A 25,004-nucleotide genomic window follows, 5' to 3' on the forward strand; every position below is an offset into this window, starting at 1 on the left:
AATATTTAAATCCAGTCAAGTTTTTGCATCGTTCTGTTATCTGATCTTTGATTTTGATCTATGTAGTTTTTCAGGCTATGAGCAATTCTCTCAGATTTCGGTCATTCGATTTTTTTGTATTTTTTAATCCGGTCCGACTGAAACTTTTTTGGTGCCTTCGGTATGCCCAAAGAAGCCATTTTGCATCATTAGTTTGTCCATATAATTTTCCATACAAATTTGGCAGCTGGCCATACAAAAATGATGTATGAAAATTCAAAAATCTATATCTTTTGAAGGATTTTTTTGATCAATTTGGTGTCTTCGGCAAAGTTCTAGGTATGGATATGGACTACACTAAAAAAATGATGCACGGTAAAAAAAATTTGGTGATTTTTTATTTAACTTTTTGTCACTAAAACTTGATTTGCAAAAAAACACTATTTTATTTTTTTTTTTTTAATTTTTTGATATGTTTCTTTGAGCGAGTTATGAATTTTTGAATCAATACTGTTTTTTTTTTCAAAAAATCGAAAAAAAGGTCGCAAAAATTTTTCAACTTCATTTTTCGATGTAAAATCAAATTTGCAATCAAAAAGTACTTTATTGAAATTTTGATAAAGTGCACCGTTTTCAAGTTAAATCCATTTTTAGGTGACTTTTTTGAAAATAGTCGCAGTTTTTCATTTTTTTAAATAAGTGCACATGTTTGCCCACTTTGGAAAAAAAATTGAAAAGCTGAGAAAATTCTCTATATTTTTTATTTCTGAACTTTGTTGATACGACCCTTAGTTGCTGAGATATTGCCATGCAAAGGTTTAAAAACAGGAAAATTGATGTTTTCTAAGTCCCACCCAAACAACACACCATTTTCTTATGTCGATATCACAGCAACTAATGGTCAAATTTTCAATAATGAAATATGAAACATTCGTGAAATTTTCCGATCTTTTCGAAAAAAATATTTTCAAAATTTTTAAACCAGAACTAACATTTCAAAAGGGCCAAACATTCAATATTACGCCCTTTTAAAATGTTATTCTTGGTTTAAAAATTTTGAAAATATTTTTTTCGAAAAGATCGGAAAATTTCACGATTGTTTCATATTTTAACATTGAAAATCGGACCATTAGTTGCTAAGATATCGATAATGGAAAATGGTGTGTTGTTTGGGTTGGACCTAGAAAACATCAATTTTCCTGTTTTTAAGCCTTTGCATGGCAATATCTCAGCAACTAAGGGTCGTATCAACAAAGTTCAAAAATGCAAAATATAGAGAATTTTCTCAGCTTTTCAAAAATATTTTTTTTTTTCAAAAGTGGGCAAACATGTGCACTAATTTTAAAAAATGAAAAACTGCGACTATTTTCAAAAAAGTCACCTAAAAATGGATTTAACTTGAAAACGGTGCACTTTATCAAAATTTCACTCAAGTACTTTTTGATTGCAAATTTGATTTTACATCGAAAAATGAAGTTGAAAAATTTTTGCGACCAATTTTTCAATTTTTTGAAAAATCAGTATTGATTCAAAAATTCATAACTCGCTCAAAGATTTTTTGCACATTCTAGAAATTTCTGAAAAGGTGGCAAAAAACATATCAAAAAATAAAAAAAAATTAAAAATTGTGTTTTTTTGCAAATCATGTTTTAGTGACAAAAAGTTAAATAAAAAATCTCCAAAAAAAATTTTACCGTGCATCATTTTTTTTAGTCTAGTCCATATCCATACCTACAACTTTGCCGAAGACACCAAATCGATCAAAAAATTCCTTCAAAAGATACAGATTTTTGAATTTTCACATATCTTTTTTGTATGAACAGCTGCCAAATTTGTATGGAAAATTATATGGACAAACTAATGATGCAAAATGGCTTCTTTGGGCATACCGAAGGCACCAAAAAAGTTTCAGTCGGATTAAAAAATACAAAAATTAAAATTTAAGAAAAAAGACCGATTTCGTAGAGAATTGCTCCTATACTAAATTAACTGATAATGCTAATATTCAATAATGTTTTTTTAAGTACAGATTTCGGCCCAAAAACCAAAGTGTGTAGAAAGATAAAACTAAACACAAAACATGCTTGGGTGGCTCAAGGATCTCGCAGGTGTGCTTTATTAGAAAGGTGTTTTTCCAAGCAAACGAAAGGAAAGGGGGGAAATGTTCGAATCGATTCTAAACAGTTCAGCCTAGGCAGTGCAAATTATTTCCCATGATTTTTTACCTCTTTCTCATCGGTTTCGTTCCGCTCGCCAATTTTCCACCACCTGGCTGACTTGGTCTGACTCAACTACGATCGACAAGAATCGCCACACTGGCTAACCCTTTGCCGCGAGGGGTGGCGGTTGAGTGAATGAAGAAGCGTGCTAATCGAATCATCGCAAAAAAGCACGTTGACTTTGCCCCACACACATCTCGCTTCACCACCACGGTCGATGATCATCAAATAGAAATAGCCGCTAATCGATTCTTCATACCTTTCAATCCACCGATCGACTGGCTGTGTGATCTTCTTCTGAAGACCGATGAAGAAAGAGAGGTGACTTTTGAACCGTGTCGTACGATGTTGGTTAACCACTAACTGGCCGGCGTCGTCACTGCACGTGGCCACTTAAGTAATTGAGAAGTCAACGGCGCAGGTTTAAGTTCGCAGGTGGTTTTTGTGGTCCCATGGCCAGTGGTCCGAATCGAGCCATCGCCGGGCTCATTGTGGCTTGGGCAATAATCGGTTAAATTTTGTGCTCGATGATTGTGACTAATTCGATTAGCCAAGGAGTCGTATTTATTCTTCAAAATTTAATTAAAAGTCGTGTTATGCAATACAAAGACACACAGAAATAAATCTTCAGAATAAACTTTTGAAATTAGTGCACGAATTTGCAAACATGTAATCAAAAATATATCGCTTGTGTGCTACCTTATAACACGTCCTATTTTTTTACAGCAGACGTGTCACAAGATAGCACACGAGCGATTCTGTAAAATTTCCCGAGAAATTCTATAAAAATATTTTCAGACATAGGCTCTTTAGTTCAGACACCTTCAAAACGGCATTTAAAAGATCATACGACTGTTTCAAATGTGTCTAAGGCTAGGTTTTTGAACTCGAAACTATTTTTTGAAGCCAGACTAATCACCTTTCTTTTGCACACAGCAAAATTCCTTTGAAATTTCCTTCTCAAGAGCAAGTATGAATGCGCCGAAAAGATAAAAATTCATGATTGCTAAAACTAGATCAGTTGCGAATTGGTAACAGTCATTGGCCATCAACGGCGCCCGCCATGTCAGTTTGTAGATTTCAATTTTAAGGGACAGGAAAAATCGACTTAAAATTTTAAGATCAATGCGTTTTTATTGCAAACGGAATAAATTTGTGTACAATTGACATGTGTGTCTTGAATTCGACTCCAACTGCGGTTTCTGTAGATTAAGCGGCTCCTACTCCAACTCCGACACCAACAACAACCTCCATACAAAATTGGGGAAAATTTGAAAACTTCAACTCAGGCTTGTGTAGTTTTGGAAACTCTGACTCCAGCTCCTCTGATTTTGCCGACTCCAACTTCACAGGCCTGTTTTAAAGACATGTAGTCTCAAAAAGATTTTCTTTTTTAAATAGGCTCAATCTATATTTTGTATTAGGACATTCACTACCATACTAAATATTTAAATTTTTCTACAAAACGAAAAAAGTTAATCCATGAAATGTATAAAAGAGAATTATAGCAAAATTGAAACAAATGAGATAAGAAGAGTTTCATTAATTTGCATTAATTCTGAACAAATCTGAGTAAAATTTTGGTAAATTATCCAGTGCAAATTGCACAAAGGAAAGTGCCACACCGTCCGAAAGCGCAACCAAACCGCGCAATTGTGCATCGCCACCATCATCGGTGATCATTGCGCATGGTGGAACGATGCACTTTTGCACCCATAAATCGCCAACCGGTGGCGGCGTCAGTTGCACGACTCCCACGCGTGCTCTTAATTATGGATGAATTTTCAAACTATCGTGTGACCTGGATCTCGAGGGGTGGTCGGCTCAAAGAAGTGATAAAGCTTGCACGCTTCTGCCCGCGGCGGCGCGGTTTGCGTGGGCGGCATTTGGAAAATGAAATCAAAAGTTAAAGCGCTTTTCGATTGTGCGGGGTGGTTTGGTTTGAATTGAAGGAAAAACGAAAGTGAAAACTCGGCAGAGATATCGGACGGATTGTGCAAGTGTCATTGTATAGCAAAGTGCGTGATGATTTATGCAGAAAATTAATTCATAATAAAAGAGCATGCATTACATGAGCTCCTCTACTTCAGAAACAAGCCGTGAACTGCTTCTCTTCTTTTTAAGAGCGTAAAATTAAATACTTTTAATGTTCGTACTTTTTGGAAGAAACACAAAAAAAAACAATTTTCCAGCTATTTCCGGGTTACAATAGCAACAATTCAAATACTGCAGGTCACCCCCGTTCAACGTCGATGGTCACCATTCACCACGGTGACGTAGGTCGTCATTCTGCACTTCCGCGTAGAACCGATTGGCACTGCCGGGTCCGGTGGAAGGTTCATAACCCGGTTCACCGCTTCTTCAGCTCTGCTTTCATCCGCATTCTGATCGGATGAGAGTTAATTTGTTTAAATGAAGCCCACTTTTCAATCGATTTTCCGTTTATTGAACTTTATTTCCACTGCCGATTGAGCGCGAAACCGGAGGAGCCCTTCGTCAACACCCCCACTCCACTGGATTTCCTTTTTTCGCGATACACAGTGAAATTTTGTGATTAATTCTCCTATAAAAAATATCGTCATTTTATATTATTATTTGTTAATTTATATAAAAATTTTGGAAATTCTGGTATTATCGGTTAAATTAAAAAAAATGCATACACCATTTCAAAACAAATTTTACAGTGCAAACTTCCAACAATATCGGAAGCACGTGAACCGTTTTATGATATCTGGCCCCGCCGCAGCAGCCACGTCTGGCCTGAGTTGGTATTGGATGTTGATCTGCTCGCAGTGATGCTGCAGAAATGTATGGCAAAAGAGCGAGGTGGAAAAGCGGCTGCGTCTGCAAAACCTTTGGCTGAGCCTCGCAAATATCTCTCTCAAGGTCGACGAACTGAGTCAATGCAGTGGGAAAATTTGTGCAGATGAGGGAAAACGATTGCTTTAAGATTGAATCAGGTTGAAAAAAATATGTGAAATTGATTTACCTACATATTTATTTAAAAAAATCATAATTTCAATTGATCACAATAAAATGTGTAAACTGGTCTACTAATCGTATTATTCTATAAAATGCAATAACTTTTTTTTTTATTTTGAATAAAAACCAATACCAATCCAACAAACAGCGTGAAATTGCTGTTTAGTCACAATGTTTCAATTTGTGTTTGCTGTTCAAAAATGAACGATCTTTTCTAAGACATTCCAGAGCCCATTTAATGTCGATTCTAGTTATAATGAAGTTTCTTGATTATCAAGATTTGTCATAAGACATAAAAATGATTGCAATTTACAACACGTGTTTTTTAAAACGAAAAAACACGAAATTTTAAAATGAAAAATAGTTTTCTAAATGAAAAATGACTTTTCTGGGTTAATGTTGAAACGAAAAGTACATTAAATTTCTCTTAAAATAACATGTTCCAAAAAAAAATTTCTGTTAAGTAACGAAAATGGCAGAGTTCAAAAAATATCTAAAAAACTTTTAAACATGTTGCAAATTATGCAAACAAAAATCTCAAAAGCACGTGTCAAAAGTGTGTTTCGAAAGTAAAATTGTTCTACGTGTCACAAGTGTGCACATAATTCCCATACAAACTAAAATTGGCTTAAATCAATCAATTAACTGACTTAATCAGTATATTTTCAAAAACAAAAGATTGCATTGCCTTTAGAAAGTGTGTATCAACATAAATTTGTGAAAAACAAGACGTATTTTTCACATTTTCCAACAACATGTATGACGAGTCACAAGTGTGCACAGCCATTTTGATGATAAATTGGTCTATGTCTCAAGTGTGTTTTGTACACGGATAGAAATCCGGTCCGCATAACCGAAAACAAGTTGCGATAAAATCGAAAACTACGATTGTTTTCGATTTGATCGACAATGTTTTCAAAATCGACAACATTCTCTTCGATTTTGAAACATTTTGTTCTCAAAATTGGCAACCGTCCCCTACGATTTCCCCGAGCGTAACAACTGTCAAAACGCAGCCTAAATTAATCAAAACGTCAACCGAGCGATCGTGGCAGTTTGTGTTTTTTTTTGTCGAAATCGGCAAGGCGTCCTCCATCTCCACCGGAGTGACCCCGCCGCAGCAGCAGCAGCAGCAAGGCCAAGGCCAGACGCAGCAGTCGTCAAATCAACAGCAGGGTGGGCGTCGGATCAACAGCAAGAAGACGGCCAGGGCAATAACGAGGGCACGACGCGGCGGAAGATTGAGCTGCGCACGCCGATGGACTTTTCGTAGGCGGAAACAATCAGCTCCGGGTTCTCGGACAAGATCAGCAGCAAGACGACGCAGATGGACGAACGGCCGAGGAACTTTTTGTGCAATCAGTTGCCACTGTTGGACGACCAGAATCCGTTTGTGGGAGGGAGCGGGGGCAAGGCTGGAACTCCGAAGGTTCCTCCGGTAACGCCTGCTGGGGAGGAACCACCGAGCGAATTTGGGGACGACACGCGGAGCGTCATCTCGTCGGCGGTTTTCGAGCAGTCGTTTGTCCGAGTGCATCACCTATTCGAAGCGCAAGGAGATCGCCGGTCAGCTCCTCCAACCTGGTCAGCACCTCTTCATCCAACTGAACGGCCAACGCCGAGTAGAACGGGACCTCGGGGACCATCCACATAGCCTCATCTCGCCAACGCCCTCCTCACAGCAGCAGCAGCTCCGCACTCCCGCCTGTGGCCAAAGTGGTGCGTCCTCCTCCTCCTCCTCCTCCTCCTCCTCCTCCTCCTCCTCCTCCTCCTCCTCCTCCTCCTCCTCCTCCTCCTCCTCCTCCTCCTCCTCCTCCTCCTCCTCCTCCTCCTCCTCCTCCTCCTCCTCCTCCTCCTCCTCCTCCTCCTCCTCCTCCTCCTCCTCCTCCTCCTCCTCCTCCTCCTCCTCCTCCTCCTCCTCCTCCTCCTCCTCCTCCTCCTCCTCCTCCTCCTCCTCCTCCTCCTCCTCCTCCTCCTCCTCCTCCTCCTCCTCCTCCTCCTCCTCCTCCTCCTCCTCCTCCTCCTCCTCCTCATCAACCAATACCCAAAATTCATAACCAATCGATCTAATCGACCTTTATTCCACCACAGACTGCGTCGCCGACCTTTTCCACTGGATCTTCAGCCACCTCGGCAAGGAAAGCGGCCCGGCCAACATCATCCGTACATCTTGGTCAAGCTTCGGTCGGTCGTGCAGAAGGCGCTGTATATCCACACACACACACACACACTTTGCTACACTCTACCACCACAAAACTCTAAACCATAATCCATAATTCCAAAATTTTAAATTCTTAGATTCTAAATTTCTAAAATTCGATAATACTGTCATTTTTTTAAACAACACAAACAACAAATCTTAAAACACTGAAATTTTCTAATCTTAAAAATCTTTAATTCTAGAACTTTGAAGTTTTTTAATTCAAGAATTCTAAAATTTCTTAAATTTTCAAATCTATACTATCAAAATTTTATATTCAAATATTCTAAGTTCCAAATATTCTAAACATAAACTAAAATTTCAAAACCTAAAAATCTTAAACTCTAGAATTAGAGAGTTTTTAAATTTTTTATAAAAAAAAATCTACAGTTCTAACATTTCAAAATTCTAAAACTCTGACACTCCAAAATTTTAAATTTCTGAAAATCGTAAATTCTAAAATTTCAAAATTCTGTAATAAGTAAATTGTAAAATTTTGAAATTATAAAATTGTAAAATTCTGAAATTCTAACATGCTAAAATTTAAAAATTCTCAAATTCTTAAATTATAAACTATTATTTTTGAAGTTTATAATTTTAGAATTTCAGAATATTAATTCAAAAATTATAAAATCCTGAAATTATAAATTTTTAATTTTTGAAATTCTGAAACAGTCGACATAAGTGCATTTGCACTGATTCTGAAAGAATAAACTTAAAAAATATATAGTTCAAAAATTCTAAAATCCTGAAATTTATTTTTTTTATTTATTTTTTTTCGGATATTCTAAAATTGTTAATTTCTGAAATTTTAAAATTGTAAAACTGTGAAATTCTAAGGTTCTAAAATTTAAAATTCTCAAATTCAAAACTTATAAACTTCATAATTATATGATTCTTAAATTCTGAAATTCTAAAATTATGAATTTCTGAAACTTTAAAATAGTAAAATTTTGAATTATAAAATACCACGATTCTAAAAAATTACAATTTTAAAATTCTTAAATTCTAAAATTGTAAATTTCAATTATTCAAAAAATTTAAAAATCCTCGAATTCTAAAATTATAAACCTCAAGAATTATATAATTCTATAAATCCAAAATTCTTAACTTCTAAAATTCTAAAATACAACAATTCAAAAATTTTAAAATACTGAAATCCTAAAATTGTTAAATTCAAACATTCTAAAATTTTCAAATTCTCAAATTCGACATTAGAAATATTTTAAAATTCCAAAATTCTAAAATTCTAAAATTCTAAAATTCTAAAATTCTAAAATTCTAAAATTCTAAAATTCTAAAATTCTAAAATTCTAAAATTCTAAAATTCTAAAATTCTAAAATTCTAAAATTCTAAAATTCTAAAATTCTAAAATTCTAAAATTCTAAAATTCTAAAATTCTAAAATTCTAAAATTCTAAAATTCTAAAATTCTAAAATTCTAAAATTCTTAAATTCTTAAATTCTTAAATTCTTAAATTCTTAAATTCTTAAATTCTTAAATTCTTAAATTCTTAAATTCTTAAATTCTTAAATTCTTAAATTCTTAAATTCTTAAAATCTTAAATTCGAAAATTCGAAAATTCGAAAATTCTAAAATTCTAAAATTCTAAAATTTTAAATTCTAAAATTCTAAAATTCTAAAATTCTAAAATTCTAAACTTCTAAACTTCTAAAATTTTAAAATTTTAAAATTCTAAAATTTTAAAATTTTAAAATTTTAAAATTCTAAAATTTATAAATTTAAAGAATCCTTAATTCCTTAATTTCGTAAATTCCTAAATTCCTAAATTCCCAAATTCCCAAATACCCGAATTCCCAAACTCCCAAATTCCCGAATTCTCAAATTCCTAAATTCCTAAATTCCTAAATGCTCAAATTCCCAAATTCTCAAATTCTCAAATTCTTAAATTCCCATTTTACCAAATTCCCGAATCCTCAAATTTACAAATTCACTAATTTCCAAATTCCCAAATGCTCGAATTCCCAAAATCCCAAATTCCCGAATTCCCAAATTCCTAAACTCCTTAATTCTCAAATTCTCAAATTCCCAAGTTCACAAATTCCCCAATTCCCAAATTCCCAAATTCCTTAATTCCTAAATTCCTGAATTCCCAAATTCCCAAATACCCAAATTCCCAAACTTCCAAATTCCCGAATTATCAAATTCCTAAATTCCTTAATTCCTAAATTCTCAAATTCCCAAATTCTCAAATTCCCAAAATTCCCAAATTCTTAAATTCCCATATTACCAAATTCCCGAATTCTCAAATTAACAAATTCACTAATTTCCAAATTCCCAAATACCCGAATTCCCAATCTCCCAAATTCCCGAATTCCCAAATTCCTAAATTCCTAAATTCTCAAATTCTCAAATTACCAGGTTCACAAATTCCCAAATTCCCAAATTCTTAAATTCCTAAATTCCCAAGTTAACAAATTCCTCAATTCCCAAATTTCCAAATTCTTTAATTCCCAAATTATCAAATTCCCAATTCTTATATTCCCATATTCTCAAATTCTTAAATTCTAAAATTCCCAAATTCCATAATACCCGAATTCCCAAACTCCCAAATTCCCGAATTCCCAAATTCCTAAATTCCTAATTTCCTAAATTCTCAAATTCCCAAATTCTCAAATTCCCAAAATTCCCAAATTCTTAAATTCCCATATTACCAAATTCCCGAATTCTCAAATTTACAAATTCACTAATTTCCAAATTCACAAATACCCGAATTCCCAAACTCCCAAATTCCCGAATTCCCAAATTCCTAAATTCTTAAATTCCTAAATTCTAAAATTCTCAAATTCCCAAGATCACAAATTCCCAAATTCTTAAATTCCCAAATTCCTTAATTCTTAAATTCCTAAATTCCCAAATTCCCAAATTCTTAAATTCCCAAATTCACAAATTCACAGGAACCCAAATTCCCAAATTTCCAAATTCTTAAATTCACAAATTCCCAAATTAACAAATTCCTCAATTCCCAAATTCTTTTATTCCCAAACTCTCAAAATCCCAAATTCTTATATTCCCATGTTCCCAAATTCTTAAATTCCCAAATAACCAAATTCTAAAATTCCCAAATACCCGAATTCCCAAACTCCCAAATTCCCGAATTCCCAAATTCCTAAATTCTCAAATTTCCAAATTCTCAAATTCCCAAAATTCGCAAATTCTTAAATTCCCATATTACCAAATTCCCGAATTCCCAAATTAACAAATTCTCTAATTTCTAAATTCAAAAATTCCCCAGTTCCCAAATTCTCAAATTCCCAAATTCTTAGATTCCCAAATTCACAAATTCCCAAATTCACAAGTTCCCAAATTCTTAATTCCCAAATTCTCACCGAGCAATTCGTGTATGAAACATAATTTAAAGCAAAGAAATATTGTTTTCTACTTAATCCGAGATCTGCATTCACACACGGCTGGTGACATTATCTTATTTCCTTAGGTGGTCTCACAAGCTCTTGTTCTATTTTAAATTTTAGTTTGTTAAGCCTGAAAGTCGTTTCTCATCTGGGTCATCTCGTTAAAACACTATTTCTTCCGCAAGGAAAACACTTTAAAGTACTGTCCTTCGTTCGTTCCCTTTCTGGACCGTATCTAGGTCTTCTCCGATTACTACAAAGCACGCGCTAAAAGGTTTGATTTATTTTACGGACTAGAACAAGAATTTACTGCTATATTAACTGGAACATGTTGAAAAGCCGGAAAACTGGTCCTCGATTAGGAACATGAAAAAGCCGTGGCGGTGGTGTGCCGTAATGTACTCACTGCGTAGGATCCTCCCGGTGCACCCGGCATTCCTCGAAGTGCTGGTTTGTCTATGCAATAATGGGACCCCAGACCATCAGACAAACCCGTTTTATACCGTTTTCCTCATTTGTCTGCATATTTGCAATTGCCGCTTTTATTAATGACTTAAATTTGTAATAATAATTATCAGCACGAATGGAATGAACCTCCTGTTTTGCCGGTACGAGAGTGTCACTCAACCGGATAGATACCAGCTTTTTAAGTTTTTTATGTTTCTTGAGGGACATCAACGAGTCCGGACATCAAATTGTTCCTCCCTGAGTCGTGGCCAATTGCGTAACGTGGTGGCCGGTCATTAGTTCTCGCGCCAATCGTCAACAACCCCCGAAGCGATTCCTGAACGACCATTCCGAAGGGCAGCGGAACATTCCCGCAAAGACCCTGCTGTTTGAGTCATTTAAATGGAAATCAAACACGCCGAAGGGAAGAATTTTGCTTGCAGGTGGACGCGATTCCTTGCGCGACAGCAAGTGTGATTAGCGTCCTCTTTTTTTCTTCTCACCGCCAACGGAACCTGACCTTGATCATGGGCAATGATCAGCGCAGGTGGCCGTCCGTCCAGCTATCGGCACTTTGACCACGAACCTAGATAAGCAGTTTTATTGCGCGCGAGTTTTCGAGCGGTAACGGATTAAAAAGCTACACGGATAGAAATCCTGTCCGGGAAATCGACAACATTGTTCTCGATTCGTTCTGAAATTCGTTTCAGTATGTTGTCGACCAGTCGTCCGGTAACATTTGCAACAATATCGAGAACAATGTTGTCGATTTTGAGTCGTCACGGTTGGTGACGTCTGGCAAAACAAAAAGCACGCAGCCATCCCGAACGGTTTAATCGGTTTTTGAATTGACCGTTGGATATTTCTTTTGGATCAGTAAAACAGTTGATTCGTTTTTTTTATTTATTGAAGCAAAAAATACATCATTCATTAATAAACTAATCTTTGTGTGTGTGTGTGTGTGTGTGTGTGTGTGTGTGTGTGTGTGTGTGTGGGGGGGGGTTTGTTTGGAATATGGAAATACAAGAAATTAGTGTTTTTACAATCAGGAAACATGGGGATCTGGGGATTGAAGAATGTGGAGTTTTTGGGAATATGGGATTTTCTGAATCTGGGAATCCCGAATCAAAATTAGGGAATTTGTGATTTTAGGAACTTGGTATTATGTTATTTTAGAAATTTGGGAATATCGAAATAAGAAAACTTAGAAATTCAAGAACCTGATAATGTGGGATTTTGAGATTTAGGAATTAAGGAATTAAGGAATTTGGGAATTTGGGAATTTGGTAATTTGGGAATTTGGGAATTTAGGAATTTAAGAATTTAGGAATTTAAGAATTTAGGAATTTAGGAATTAAGGAATTTAGGAATTTAGGAATTTGAGAATTTAGCAATTTAGGAATTTAGGAATAAAGGATATTAAGAATTAAGGAATTCATGAATTTAGGAATTTAGGAATTTAGGAATTCAGGAATTTAGGAATATAGGAATTTAGGAATTTAGGAATTTGAGAAAATTTGTGAATTTGTGGATTTGGAAATTTAGGAATTTGAAAATTTAGGAATTTGGGAATTTAGGAATTTGTGAATTGGAGAAATGGGGAATTTGGGAATTTGTTAATTTGGGAATTTGAGAATTTGGGAATTTGGGAAATAAGGAATTTAGGAATTAAGGAATTTGGGAATTTGGAAATTTGGAAATTTGTGAATTTGTGGATTTGGAAATTTAGGAATTTGAAAATTTGAGAATTTGGGAATTTAGGAATTTGGGAATTGAAAAATTTGGGAATTTGTTAATTTGGGAATTTGGGAATTTAAGAATTTGGGAATTTGGGAATCTGGGAATTTAAGAATTTGGGAATTTGAAATTTTGGGAATTGGGGAATTTGGGAATTAGTGAATTTGTTAATTTGGGAATTTGGGAATTTAAGAATTTGGGAATTTGAGAATTTGGGAATATGTGAATTTGGGAATTTGGGGATTTGAGAATTTGGGAATTAAAGAATTTGAGAATTTAGGAATTTAAAAATTTAGGAATTTGGAATTTAGTAATTAAGGAAATTATAAATTTAGGAATTTAGGAATTCAGGAATTTAGGATTTAGGAACATAGGAATTTAAGAAATAGAGAATTTGGGAATTTTGGAATTTGAGAATGAAGGAATTTGGGATTTTGGGAATTTGAGAATTTGGAAATTTGAGAATTCGGGAATTAAGGAATTTAGGAATTTAGGAATTTAGAAATTTAGGAATTCAGGAAATGAGGAATTTAGGAATTTGGGAATCTAAAAATTTGGAAATTTGTGAATTTGGGATTTTGGGAATTTAAGAATTTGGGAATTTGGGAATCTGTGAATTTGGAAATTTGGGATTTTGAAATTTGAGAATTTGGGAATTTAGGAATTCAAGAATTTAGGAATTTGGGAATTTGTGCATTTGGGAATTTAGGAATTTAAGAATTTTTGAATTTGGGAATTTAAGAAATTGGGAATTTGGGAATTTGAGAATTTAGGAATTTGAGAATTTAGGAATTTAGAAATTTGGGAATTCAAGATATTGGGAATTTGTGAATTTGAGAATTTAGGAATTTGAGAATTTAGGAATTTAGGAATTCAGGAATTTGGGAATTTGGGAATTGGGGAATTTAGGAATTTGGGAATTGGGGAATTTGGGAATTTAGGAATTTATTAATTTGGGAATTTGGGAATTTAAGAATTTGTGAATTTGGGAATTTGTGAATTTGGAAAATTGAGAATTTGGGAATTTGGAAATCTGGAAATTTAAGAATTTGGGAATTTAAAAATTTGGGCATTGGGGAATTTGGGAATTAGTGAATTTGTTAATTTGTGAAGTTGGGAACTTCAGAATTTGTGAATTTGGGATTTTGGGAATTTTGGGAAATTTAGAAATATGGAATTTGGAAATTTGTGAATTTGTGATTTGGAAATTTTGGAATTTGGGAATTTAAGAATTCGGGAAATGGGGAATTTGGGAATAAGTGAATTTGTTAATTTGGGAATATGGGAATTTGAGAATTTGGGAATTCGGGAGTTTAAGAATTTGAGAATTTGGGAATTTAAGAATTTGGGAATTAGGAAATTTGGGAATTTAGGAATTTATGAATTTAGGAATTTAGGAATTTGGGAATTTGAGAATTTGGGAATTTGGGAATTTGAGAATTTGGGTATTTTTAATTTTAGAATTTTAGAATTTAAAAATTTTAGAATTTTAGAATTTCAGAATTTCAGAATTTTAGATTTTTAGAATTTTAGAATTTTAGAATTTTAGAATTTTAGAATTTTAGAATTTTAGAATTTAAGAATTTAAGCATTTAAGAATTTAAGAATTTTAGAATGTAGAATTTTAGAATTTTAGAATTTTAGAATTTTAGAATTTTAGAATTTTAGAATTTTAGAATTTTAGAATTTTAGAATTTTAGAATTTTAGAATTTTAGAATTTTAGAATTTTAGAATTTTAGAATTCTAGAATTTTAGAATTTTAGAATTTTAGAATTTTAGAATTTTAGAATTTTACAATTTTAGAATTTTACAATTTTAGAATTTTACAATTTTAGAATTTTAGAATTTTAGAATTTTAGAATTTTAGAATTTTAGAATTTTAGAATTTCAGAATTTTAGAATTTTAGAATTTTAGAATTTTAGAATTTTAGAATTTTAGAATTTTAGAATTTTAGAATTTTAGAATTTTAGAATTTTAGAATTTTAGAATTTTAGAATTTTAGAATTTTAGAATTTTAGAATTTTAGAATTTTAGAATTTTAGAATTTTAGAATTTTAGAATTTTAGAATTTTAGAATTTTAGAGGAGGAGGAGGAGGAGGAGGAGGAGGAGGAGGAGGAGGAGGAGGAGGAGGAGGAGGAGGAGGAGGAGGAGGAGGAGGAGGAGGAGGAGGAGGAGGAGGGAGGAGGAGGAGGAGGAGGAGGGAGGAGGAGGAGGAGGAGGAGGAGGAGGAGGAGGAGGAGGAGGAGAGGAGGAGGAGGAGGAGGAGGAGGAGGAGGAGGAGGAGGCGCTCGCAGCTTGGTTTGTTTTGTCCCCGTCGCCTGTTCAAATCTCGTTGCTTTCGACGGTGGCAGTCTGTTCTTTGTCACTACGAAAAATCATTCCGTGGTACGCCTTCTCAAGGATGCCCCTGGGCAATGGTCAGATTCGTGGTCAAAGGCATCTGGAAAAAGGCAGCGTCGCTGTTTATTGAGGGAAAAGGATGATTAAATTGTGAGATTTTAGGAAGCTAGAATCTTTCAAACTTACCACACTTTTTGGAAACACGATTTAACGGTATTGGACGCTCCTCGTAGTGCGAGGTCCGAATCCGTCCTCTTTTGATTCCGCAGTCCGTGTCCACTTTGCCTTAAGAGTGAGCTTACTAGGGGCCGGGCTCTGCGGAACTCAACGCCGCTAGCTTCGGCACCGACATTGCCCGGGCAGTGCAGGTACCTTCACCACCGGTTCCAAAGCGCACCTCGTTTTGGCCAACACTCGAAAAAAAACAAAACATAAACAAACTGTCGCAGGTTAGGAATTCGGTTGCGGTTTTGGTTGCGTTTGACAGTTGTTACGATCGAAAAAACTTTGAGGAAAGCGAGGGGCGCTTTCGAAAACAAAATGTTTCGAAAGTGATGAAAATGTTGTCGTTTTTGAAAACATTTGAAACGAAATCGAAAACAAACGATGTTATCGATTTCAACACAATTTGGTTTCGGTATTGCGGACCGGATTTCTATCCGTGTACAGGCGCGAAAAAGAATGCGCTTTTCTTGCCGCCGATTGCCTGCCGACGTGTTTTGTAATGCTGGTAATGAAACGGACCTCTTCTTGTGTGGTGTGCGCTGAGATTTGCCGCGAACTTTATTCGCTACCTTTGCATTATACAAGGTTGATGATACAGGAAGCCCTCGGTTGGAATCAGTTCTGTACATAATGTGTAAATAATTATGGTGTATTACGAGTTATGAAGAAGTAATTTATCTTTTATCATTTATTTTTGAAGCGAGAATGTTTTTTTCTCTTAACGACGAACCTGAAAAAATAACCTCGAGTTTGTAAAGTCCATAAAATCATAAAACTTCCATCTAACAACGCAAATCACTTTCGCACAATTGCGTTCCGACAAAAAGCGCCGATAATTCCTCGCGTATGAGCATTTTCTCCCCAATAATTGTGCACTCACCGATCGTTCGAAAAACAAAGCAGTAGTAGGAAACGCTTTCAACGACGCATGAATGCATAATTTCCTATCGTGTATTGAAAATCACATTTTTTGCATGGTTTTAATTGCCGCCGCCGCCGCCGTATGTGGGTCACTAAAGATAGTGCCGAAAATGTGTGCGATCGGTCAGGGTGAATCTTTTCCATAGAAACGATGCTGATTGAGAAAAGTAGTGATGAATCTTCGTTGAAATGCATTTACGATCAATTGCTGAACACGGCAATTAAAAAAGCTTGTAAACAGTATGCTAATTAATTTCCGTTTGTTTCACTTTCAGATTGTAAAAACCCTGGAAATTGAACCTTCAGAGGGTTGCTCAGCCTAACAGTAAGTATTCATGATGTGCACATTTCAAGCTCCTTTCACCGCCGATAGCCGATGGCGAGTCTATTAATAGAGTCGTCTTCGCGTCCATAAATCGCGCCTCCGTTGTTCATAAATTGAGAAATTAACGAGGGACATCCCACCATGTGACCCTTACCCCAGGACCGTTTCACTTACGGTCATGGCACCAGCCTACACACTAACCCTGGCCAATCGTTCATCGATGACCGGTAATTGGATATCGCGCGTACAAACAAACCATTAAAGTGGAAGTACAAAATGTTCTTTCGCTTCTCCAGAGTTTGTAAGAGAATCTCACTTAACGACGAGGACATGCGAATTCGATACGTGAAACAATAAATCAATTTTATTGTCTACTTTACTGCCCCTTGGCATGAGTAGCTAGCAAATTGTTACAAGTAGAAACATACAACAAGTTTAACGACTTGCATCATTTTGATTTTTCGTTTAAAGGTATGAACTTTGCTTCCCTGACAATATTAAATGAACATAATTACTCATTTCATGAAAATCACTATTAATCATTGATTTACGACCAGGCGTCAATTATGGGTAATTCTCCGCCACAACTCACATAGCAGTTTCCCCGACCCCTCTTCGATTTTCGTGAAGCTTTGCTCTAAGGGGTAATTTTGATTAAATTGTACGAGGCGTATTCGAAAATCCGAAAAAAAAACATATTTTTCATCAAAGAAGTTAAACAATAGTTGGCCATTAACAGTTACTCAACTGTCAAAACTCGTGAGACGTGTCATTTTATGGGAAATTTAATTTACTTTTCAAATCTGAAAAACCTAGACGGGTATTTTTTCATTTTAATATTACTTGTTTTTTAACTTTGCAGGGTTATTTTTAAGAGTGTAAAAATTTTCTACAATGTTGTAGAGCACCCGAGCAGGGGTAATTAACATGAGAACACCAAATTTTGGTATAACTTGGGCAAATAACAGGGACCAAAATGTGCCCTTGGTTGCCCAGTAATAGATGGTAAAATACCATGGTCGCTGGTATTTGCACAAGTAATACCAAAATTTAGTATTTTCATACCATTTCTAGTGAAGCAGTTGCAGTTAGTGAAAAACGGAAATAATCCATATGCAACAGCCAAATCTACTCACCTGATGATTCCATGTTGTTCTTAGTGATATTCTTCACCACATCGAAAGCATTTGTCATTGATGAACGGCCTGTGCTTGAAGTTCTTGAAGCTTCTGAGAAAATAACAAGATCGAAAAATCCAATCCAATACCCGCTAACCGGTAGCGATATTATGGGAAAGTATAGTTTGTATCAGACTTTGTATATGCCGAATGCTGATACAACTTAACTCAGTCCCGGGTATTAGGTGGTGATAGCCCTCGCGCTGCTTCCAACGACCCGTTTCAGAATGACAGAGCCCTTCTGGGTCAATGTAGATTCGAAAAGTACATTGAATTTCCCATAAAATTACATGTTCCAAAAATTTTTACAGTCGAGTAACGGAAAATGGGAGAATTTTTAAAAGGTTTTTAGTGTGTTTTTTTTTTTTCGATGAAAAATACGTTTTTTCGGAATTCTGAGTACGCCATCAAATCGGACATCTAATTTTACATAAAAGTCCCTTTGACACCTCTTTTTTCGCATGTTCAAAAATGGAAGGGGTCGTACCGCCTCTCCGTCACGAGATATCAAAAAACGGACCTAGGATTCGTGATCAGGGACAAAAGCTTCACGCAAATCTAAGAGGGGTCGGGGCAACTGCTGTGTGAGTTGGCGGAGAATTACCCATTTTCGTTTTTGATTCATATTCAAAGTTCAAATTCCTGATTCCAAATTTCAAAGGTACCGGCCGGGATTTGATCCCTGAACCTTCTGCTTGTGAGGCAGAAGCCGTAACCATTAAGCCACAGAGCGGGTTTTCAAGTCATTTCTTTAGGGGGTATATCAAAAATGTTTAAAATCAAGTTTAAATTTTCCGATTTTCAATGAAAGCATTTGCTTTGAGACATCATTTTTGCGTAAAATCAATTATTTTGTCAAAATTGGTCAAAATTTTCCCATAGATTCAGAGGAATTTGATAAAATACTGTAATACCAAAAGCATACAAAAATGTGGTGTTGGACCTTTGACAAATTCTGCAATTTTACAATATCAAAACAATACCTTGAATTTGCTTTTGCATAATCCTCAAGATAAATTTTAAAAGGGCCCAGGAATACCAAAATTTGGTATTTAAAAGGTTATTCTTCTGCAAAATTAGCTGAAATTTTAGAAAAAAAAGCATTCAAAAGCACACGATTAAGTTTAAGGTGTTAAAACTTCTAAAAACTGGTATTCACAATCATTACATTTTCAAAAACTTTTATGTGAAATTCTGAAAACTCGTGAAGATGTTTGCATTACCAAAAATTCTGCTCTGCAACTAAGTAAAATAATGTAACACTCTAAAAAATTACCCTGAAAAGCTATAAAAAACTTATTTTGCAATGAATTTTTTTTTTTTCAAAATAATAAAAACCCTTCTGGTTTATTTGGTATGGTCTCTTTTTAAAAGTGCATTAAATTTCACATAAAATGACATGTCTCACGATTTATGTTAGATGTGTAACGGGTCTCAAAACTATTTTTTTACATTTTTGATAAAACATAGTTTTTTTTAAAGAATTGAGTAAGCCGACAAATTAGGCGTTCTGCATCTTGTGCCTTCAACCGATCTCGCTCCTGTCTGTCCAAAATGGGCGCTTCGGTACAATTTTACACAAAAGTCCTTTGACACCAAATTTCTATCTCTTCATGGTTTCTAACTACAAATCACTGAAAAACGTGTCTTGGTTAAAATCCATAAAAATGAAAGGGGTCGTACCGCTCCTCCGTCACGGTTTATCGAAAAATGGAGCTTGGATTCATGATCAGGGATAAACATTATCCAATTGTCAAATTTACTAAAAACAGTTTGAAACGCATTTTCCTGCTTTGCTAATAACATTGAGCATGTTTGGACATGTTTAAATAACAATAATATAAGGACGCTTGAACTTGAGATACTTGATTCGATTGTTTTTCAATAATATATCGCCGGTAACATTTCAAAAGGCATCATGTACATTTTGACACTTTCTGGGTTATTGCATATTCTAAAAGTACTCCTAATAAGCTATCTCTCCACCAAAAATGAGCAAAAGTTACTTCAGTAAAGTCTGTTTAATCATGATTTTAAATAAAGTAACATAAACAAAATCTCTGCCATCAGCAGTCCCTGTTTTTTATAGCCCTGTCAACCTGCCAAACAAAAGACTACGTAAACCTCATGACGAAAAAAAAGCATCATGAACAAAGCGCCATGTACATTCGGCGAAGAAAAACGAATCATAACAAAGCGTCCCCCTCAATGACAGCAGGGTGATATAGACGTTGGTGATTTCAAAAGAAGTTATGTTTGTTTTGCCTTCCTCACTGAGGTAAGGCTATAATCCTGCTCTAAAAATGAACTTTCTATTAAAAGCTCCTAGACCTACCTTCATGTATACATATCGACTCAGAATCGAAAACTGAACAAATGTCTGTGTGTGTGTATGTGTGTGTGTATGTGTGTGTGTATGTGTGTGTGTATGTGTGTGTATGTATGTATGTGACCAAAATTCTCACTGAGTTTTCTCAGCACTGGCTGAACCGATTTTGATCGAACCAGTTGCATTCGACTTGGTTTAGGGTCCCATACATCGCTATTGAATTGTTTGAAGTTTCGATAAGTAGTTCAAAAGTTATGTATAAAAATGTGTTTCCACAAATACCCGGATCTCAATTATATGCATGTAAACGATGTCCGGATCCATCATCCGACCCATCGTTGGTTAGGTAGTTGAAAGGCCTTTCCAATGAGTCCAAGACATTGAAGATCTGGCAACCCTGTCTCGAGTTATGACCACTTAAGTGATATTTATGTACTTTTTTGAAGCCGGATCTCACTTAAATGTATGTAAACTATGTCCGGATCCATCATCCGACCCATCGTTGGTTAGGTAATTGTAAGGCCTTTCCAATAAGTCCAAGACATTGAAGATCTGGCAACCCTGTCTCGAGTTATGACCACTTAAGTGATATTTATGTACTTTTTTGAAGCCGGATCTCACTTAAATGTATGTAAACTATGTCCGGATCCATCATCCGACCCATCGTTGGTTAGGTAATTGAAAGGCTTTTCCAATGAGTTCAAGACATTGAAGATCTGGCAACCCTGTCTCGAGTTATGACCACTTAAGTGATATTTATGTACTTTTTTGAAGCCGGATCTCACTTAAATGTATGTAAACTATGTCCGGATCCATCATCCGACCCATCGTTGGTTAGGTAATTGTAAGGCCTTTCCAATGAGTCCAAGACATTGAAGATCTGGCAACCCTGTCTCGAGTTATGACCACTTAAGTGATATTTATGTACTTTTTTGAAGCCGGATCTCACTTAAATGTATGTAAACTATGTCCGGATCCATCATCCGACCCATCGTTGGTTAGGTAATTGAAAGGCCTTTCCAATGAGTCCAAGACATTGAAGATCTGGCAACCCTGTCTCGAGTTATGACCACTTAAGTGATATTTATATACTTTTTTGAAGCCGGATCTCACTTAAATGTATGTAAACTATGTCCGGATCCATCATCCGACCCATCGTTGGTTAGGTAATTGTAAGGCCTTTCCAATGAGTCCAAGACATTGAAGATCTGGCAACCCTGTCTCGAGTTATGACCACTTAAGTGATATTTATGTACTTTTTTGAAGCCGGATCTCACTTAAATGTATGTAAACTATACCCGGATCCATCATCCGACCCATCGTTGGTTAGGTAATTGTAAGGCCTTTCCAATGAGTCCAAGACATTGAAGATCTGGCAACCCTGTCTCGAGTTATGACCACTTAAGTGATATTTATGTACTTTTTTGAAGCCGGATCTCACTTAAATGTATGTAAACTATGTCTGGATCCATCATCCGAACCATCGTTGGTTAGGTAATTGAAAGGCCTTTCCAATGAGTCCAAGACATTGAAGATCTGGCAACCCTGTCTCGAGTTATGACCACTTAAGTGATATTTATGTACTTTTTTGAAGCCGGATCTCACTTAAATGTATGTAAACTATGTCCGGATCCATCATCCGACCCATCGTTGGTTAGGTAATTGAAAGGCCTTTTCAATGAGTCCAAGACATTGAAGATCTGGCAACCCTGTCTCGAGTTATTACCACATAAGTTATACATTGTGTTCTTTTTTTCTGGATCTAAAAAATGATGAAACCACTCATATACCCATTTTTGGTAAAAGTGAGGAAGGCATCAACCACATAGGTGGATTAAGTTAGTTTTTCTTAAATAAAACGACGGAAATAATGTTTTATTGAATTTGGATGATCAAGTATCAATGAAAGCAACGTTTTTCATCGTTTGTTATTATTAGAACATCTTATTTTGCTTTTATATTAAAATGGGAATTGAAAATGAATGCTCAACTTTCAAATGCGTTTTTCTCAAAACGCATGGTTTGTACATGATGCTTTTTGAAATGTTGGCGTCGATATATTTATATATATATATATATATATTTTTCAATGTCAACTACACAGAAAACAATAATGTAAATTTGAAAGCTGTAATTTTGGAAGGTTGAATATTACCTCTTTTATGATGTAATTTTACCTCAATTTAGACTGAAAATGTGACATTACACCAGAAATGTGGTAAAATTACACATTTCCAGAGGTAAAATTACACTTTTTTTTCTGACATAAAAGATGTAACCCTTCCCAGATGTAATATTACCATGATTTTTTTCTGTGTAAGTAGTACCGTAAAGACTTCCTTAGACTTTCCAAAAGATCAATAGTTTCACCAACCGACTAATAAAATTAAAATGCCACAAATCAAAGACGTAAAACGGCAGTGCTCCCAGCAGTTGGACGCCAACTTTCACTGACGTGCAGAAATTTTCCAATCAATTGCAACGCGCAATCCGAATGATTATCGCCACGATGGCGAGGTGCTGGTGATTAGAGGCAAATTTGCATCCTCACTACGATTCGATTCAATCGAATAGTTAGAGCAGGTTGAATCAACAGACCGTCAAAATCTGCATTTTATTGCGCACACACGCGGGTTCGATTACGTGACCAATCAATTTTTACGAACAAATTTCCAATATTTTGAACGCGGCCGTTGACCGAGCTGCTTGACCTTTGAAAATGGCTCTCCTGATCTTGATACAGGTATCAGCACACTAAGTGGCAAATTTTCGACCGAAACTGTTCAAAAGTAGGAAAAAAGATGCCAAGAATCAGCCGCGGTACCGCTATGAGCTTTCACTGGCACACGGCGGTTTTTTTTTTCTTCGTTCCATATTTTGAGAAACCCACAAAAACAGGCAATTTGCTATGTTTCGCTTTGTTCTGCTTCAAGAGGTGCTTTTGAGACTCCCATGTGTACAAGTGGGATATGTGTATCGCACGGAACAAGTCAGGTAACTCACAAACGAAAAAAAAATCCAACCACCTGTTAGACCTGATGTTTTAATTAACCCAAGAAGTGGAGGGAAGAAAAACAATTGGGAAGTATAGCGCCTCTAAACGTGAAAAATCTACCAACTTAAGAGTTGCTTCTTTTTAAACTCAAAAAGGCTCTTTTGCTAGGATCATCGATAATAAATTCCACGATTACCGGTGGCACTAAACTGGCTAATTTCAAGATCAAACGGTTCTCTCGATGGTCTCTAAAAATTGCAGGCAGACCGAATAAACCTTACTATTGCTACGGCTCACAGTTCATAAAACCGTACGACACTATTAACATTTTACGAGTACAAATGAACTGCCCCGGCCATTTTACGACAAATGTCTGCCAGTCGGTTCCGATTGGCGAGGATCATCAGGCGCAATCGTCAATATTTCAACAGCTTATCGACCGGCAGCTGCGGCACTGATGCTTTCTACGTAATAAAATCCTAAACATATAATTGTTATTATAACAAGCCGATCGTTTGCGGATCTTTTAGCGCACATTAAGGGTCAACATGGTCAAAACGCTACCACTCTCACTCTACAATAATGCAACCTAATTTGCCCATCTAATCTTCCCGTCGGAAACGATAAAAATGGACCAACCAATTGAAAATAGACCAACGCAAGCCATAGACTACGTACTTTATGGACGTCCTCCCAGCAGGGATAATTGGTCTGCGGATCGACGATCGACGGTCGCGGCAGCAGTGATTGAAACGGGTTCGTCTGCTACTTCCAGGGAGCCGCAGCGCAGTAGGCCACGGCGCGGCGCGGCCTCCAAAGTGGGTAATTTCAAGTGGGAAGCTCGGGCGGCGCAAAGAAGCCTGCTTGGATCGGTGGTGCTCCCGGTGGTGTCGGGATAACTGTTTATGGCTTGTAGTTGCGTCGCCGCCTACTGGGTTGAGACGGGGAGGGGTGGGAGGAGGAGGTGGGACGCCTGGTAAAGACATGGAACAAACTATCAAAGAATAATCATTACTCAATTATCATAAATCACTCAATTTATTGTTTAATTTAGCCATACGTGTCGGGTCGGTAATTGTTGGGGGAAGGAATCTTTTTGTCGAAACTACCGGCTGAGAATGTGAAAGAGGTTCACGATAAGCGTGACCTGGCTTGATGAATATCGGTTCATGTGTAGCCTTTTCTTTTAAATTGATTTTGACCATCACTAAGGAAATGCTGAAAACATTCGTAAAATTATGAAAAACTTGCAATAATTTTTAAATGACAAACTTCAAACTTTCAATATTTCAAAGGAATTGGCTGAATTCCTGAAATTGATTATTTCTCTACTACGACTTTTATCTTCCGTCAAATGGGCGAATTAGGACTACAGACTGAATAGGGACATGATTTTTGGAAGATGGTCCACAGTTTTTGTTGTTCTGTGTCGATTCAATACGAAAAATATCTAAATGTTGTGCAGTATTAAGGCTCTTAAACAGCTGTCCCAATTCGTTCATGTGTCCCAATTCGCCAAAGATGAGGGTTCCATTATTTTTATTTGAATAAATTTTGTCAAGGTAACCTCCATGTTTTTATCATTAGTTTTTCCATCCAAATCAATTTTGTGAGCTTTTTAAAATCATTGAAAAAAAAAAATACCGTGGCAATGTAATTGAAAATTTTCATAATCGTAATTTTTCGTAATCTGGGAACACTTTTGAGATGAGAGATATCGATGTAATATAAATGTTAAAAAGGCAACA

The 25,004-nt window shown here is 35.8% G+C and overlaps 1 protein-coding gene across 1 annotated transcript in view; it reads left to right on the forward strand.

Annotated features, from left to right (window-relative positions):
* Positions 1-25,004, forward strand: part of LOC6030859 — a 142,544-nt gene that overhangs the window by 22,745 nt on the left and 94,795 nt on the right. The window contains 1 exon segment of the mRNA XM_038264496.1: positions 16,705-16,754. The gene's annotated coding sequence lies outside the window, so the exon portion shown is untranslated.

Source organism: Culex quinquefasciatus, chromosome 3, assembly GCF_015732765.1.
Source record: "Culex quinquefasciatus strain JHB chromosome 3, VPISU_Cqui_1.0_pri_paternal, whole genome shotgun sequence".
NCBI lineage: Eukaryota > Metazoa > Arthropoda > Insecta > Diptera > Culicidae > Culex > Culex quinquefasciatus.